Genomic DNA, 4,042 nt, shown 5'->3' on the forward strand with positions numbered 1-4,042 from the left:
TCTGTTTCCATACTGTACATCTCGATGACTCTATGACTCTAAGTCAATGGAGATACTATAGATCCTAAACTGCTGCAAGGGAGGAGTTAACATTGTAAAAAAAACCACCCAATAAAACAACAGTCTTTCTAATTAAAGGAGGTTAGGTGAACTCTAATGAGAGTACTTGTATATTCATAAGTAACAATCTCCATTCATTAAAATATTGTAGAAGATGGTGCACAGCAGTTAGAAGCTTTATACAAAAAATGACAAATGTAACACTTGTTCCCTTTACTGGTGCAGGGACACAAACAGCAACAAAGTTCCATTGTGCAAGTACATTGTTCAATTTGAGGGGGGCAATACTGACTGGATTAAGCCTTGGCAGAAGAGCGCACATCTTCATATCCTTGTAGGTTTTGTGGTCAGTCTCTTTCTCACTGATCTATTTGTTTCCTTTTTGGTTGCATGACATTAATTTGGAGGATTTGTTAATCTTCACTGTTGTCTAATTAACTCCTTCCATTCCCAGTCATGTCCATTGCACATTAACTGCATCACTCAATGCATGATGGCATATCTTACTCCACACTCACCAATTCTTCTACCTTCACTTACCTCGAGATGTTACAAGTTACCGAGTTGGCAAAGCCAAGCATGGATCCCTTCAGCTAGTCCTGGCTCCCTTGTTAAATAAGGACTCTCAAATGTTAGTATCCATCAACTGTGATTGTTACACTTGGGAGCTTTCTTGGGCAAAACTGGTTTATAAAAAGGAGCCATCCATTTGCATACAAAATTGGCTGGAGGGTAGGTGACAGAAGCTGGTGGTGGAGGGTTGTTTTTCAGACTGGCGGCCTGTGACCAGCGGCGTGCCATTGGGAATAGTGCTGGGTCCACTGAGTTTTGTAATTTGTATGTGATTTAGATGTGAACACAGGAGGGTATGGTTATTAAATTTGCAGATGATGCCAAAATAGGTGGTGTAGTGGACAGTGAAGAAGGTTACCTCAGAGTACAACAGAACCTTATTCAGATGGGTTATTGGGCAAGGGAGTAGCAGATGGAGTTTAACTTTGACAAAAATGAGGTGCTACATTTTGGTAGGGCAAATCAGGAAACAACTTATACCCTTAATGGTAAGGTCCTCGGGAAAGTTGCCAAACAAGCAGGCCTTGAAGTGTTGGGTTAAAAATCGGATGAAGGAGCAGCCCAGTCCAACACTGGCATCTCCAAATCAGGAAGTACTGGTTCATTATTCCTTGAAAGTGGAGTCGCAGGTAAACAGGGTACTGAAGAAAGCATTTAGTACACTTCCCTTGTTTGGTCAGTGCATTGAGTATAGAGATGTCACATTATGGCTGTACAGGAATGCTGCATTCAATTCCGGTCACCCTCCTATCGGAAGGATGTTGTGAAACTTGAAAGGGTTCAAAAAAGATTTACAAGGATGTTGCCAGGATTGGAGGATTTGAGCTACAGGGAGAGGCTGAATAGGCTGGGGCTGTTTTCCCTGGACCGTCGGAGGCTGAGGGGTGACCTTATAGAGGTTTATAAAATCATGAGGGGCATGGATAGGATAAATAGGCAAAGTCTTTTCCTCCAGAACTTGAGGGCATAGGTTTAGGGTGAGAGGGGAAAGATTTAAAAGGGACCTAAAGGGCAACTTTTTCACACAGAGGGTGGTATGTGTATGGAATGAGCTGCCAGAGGAAGTGGTGGAGGCTAGTACAATTACAGCATTTAAAAGGCATCTGGATGGGTATATGAATAGGAAGGGTTTGGAGGGATATGGGCTGGGTGCTGGCAAATGGAACTAAATTGGGTTAGGATGTCTGGTCAGCATGGACGTGTTGGACTGAAGGGTCTGTTTCTGTGTTGTATGACTCCATGAATAAATATTGACATCAGTTGGCCGCAGTGATCAGCTGGCCACAGATTACAGCAAGATCCATGTAAAAATAAACAAAACTGAAAATCTGGTTTTTATCTAAAGGCATCAAAGCCAGCCAACTGAGTCAGCTTCAATAAATTAATATCTACTGTTTAATTTTCACATGTATGGTAATTTTACACCATTGACTATGAAAGGCTCACCAGCCCATTCATCAGCTTGGAAAGACAATGAAGCTATACGCAGGAATACACACTGAATGGTACTGAGAACTGAGATTTGGGAAAATACAGAGAAATCCATCACTGCTGAGTGAGACTCTTACCTCACCTACTCCTCTCAGTCATACTGACTGCCTGTCACCTGTTAGATTCCTACCCTCAGTGGTCCCACAGATATCGGTAATAACACTCACACAACTGCACTTTGAGTCCACAACTTAATTGAACACGTCCCAATCTGCTGTTCTGTTGAATGGAGATATACTACCCATGACCAAGGGGCACCGTGCTGACCAGTCATAGTCCGATCCACCTGGCCTGGTTCCATCACATCATCTCACTGAAAGGGTGCACCTCTTGACATGTAGGTTGGTGTCTGGACACTACATTGCCAAAGTTCTGAACTTGTCTGATATTAATTAGACCATTAACATGGCTGACCATATCATCCAAATGTACCTGTTGATAATTATCAGGATATTGCCATAGCGACCCACTGGTCTGACTTCTATCATTATTTATTTTTACTTTGAGTCAAGTCCAGGTGCTTCCTCCTTTGACCTTGGCCTGTATCAGCTGTCCCTGTGGTTTGTTATGTCAGCAGCACCCTGGGTCCTCTCCCCTCCAGTCCTGTTGACTCGTTGCTAGACCATGTTACTGGTTCAACATATACCCACCCCCCCNCCACCTCCCCCTCCCCCCCACCCCCCATCCCCCCCCCACCGTCTCCAACATGATGTTAAATGTAATCTATTAAGTTTAGGATCATATAAATTCATTGTATAAAGGTGAAAACAAAGAATATATCAATAAAAAATGGATGCATCCTGCATTACAAGTCTCTGAAGATGACTTACATTTGTAATTATTCTTTGCAATTCAGTAAATAAAACAACATTAGGTTAAAAGTTAATACAACTGTCAGATAACAAGTATTATAACAGACAGTATAGTGCTGCTAGCAATATCCTTAAACATACATCATCATTATGAAATGCAAAACATCATAACTCTTCTCCCATAACTTTCTTCTGGTGTTTAAGACCAACAGTTACCCTTTTCCAATTTCCAACTTTTTGTTTTAACAAACAGAATAAGATCATCACCACGATAAGTATAATAATTTGCAGTACAACAATTGTATGAGATAATTCTGACCCATGGGTGGACCTGGTTTTCAGTCTCCAATTCAAATTTTACTCCAAAAACTCAGAGCCTACAAATCTCTTCCTGCCTCTTCTGCATGAATTTTAATTTTTTAATCTGAATTTGTTCAATGTATCATTATAGCTCCGTGATACTGTAACCCTTTTGCTATGAATTCTGTCTCTTATGATCTTATACTTCATAACCATCTGATGCAGGAGCAGCGTTCCAAAAGCTAGTGTTGGACTATAACCCGGTGTTGTGTGATTTTTAAACGTTGTACACCCCGCTCCAACATCAATCTTTTTCTCATGCAATATCCACTTATGGCTGGTTCCCCTGGCCTCAAGAATCAACTCTGCCCAGTCTGTGGTGAAATGCAGAATGGGAGCAAATTCTGTGACTAAAGAAGTGACCATAAATCTTCCATTTGGCTGGACAGATAAGATCATATTCAGCTTCTTGTTGGATTCTGGCTTGGTGGCTAATGGGTAAGTCATGATGTGGAGGGGCCAGTGTTGGACTGCGGTGGACAAGATCAAAAATCAAACAACACAAAGTATATTCCTGTCAGGGTGAAAGGGAAGGCTGGTAGCTATAGGGAATGCTGGATGACTAAAGAAATTGAGGGTTTGGTTAAGAAAAAGAAGGAAGCATATGTCAGGTATAGACAGGATAGAGGGAGTGAATCCTGAGAAGAGTATAAAGGAAGCAGGAGTATACTTAAGATGGAAATCAGGAGGGCAAAACGGAGACATGAGATAGCTTTGGCAAATAGAATTAAGGAGAATCCAAAGGG

The sequence above is a fragment of the Chiloscyllium plagiosum genome, chromosome 43 (assembly GCF_004010195.1).
Source record: "Chiloscyllium plagiosum isolate BGI_BamShark_2017 chromosome 43, ASM401019v2, whole genome shotgun sequence".
Classification (NCBI taxonomy): domain Eukaryota; kingdom Metazoa; phylum Chordata; class Chondrichthyes; order Orectolobiformes; family Hemiscylliidae; genus Chiloscyllium; species Chiloscyllium plagiosum.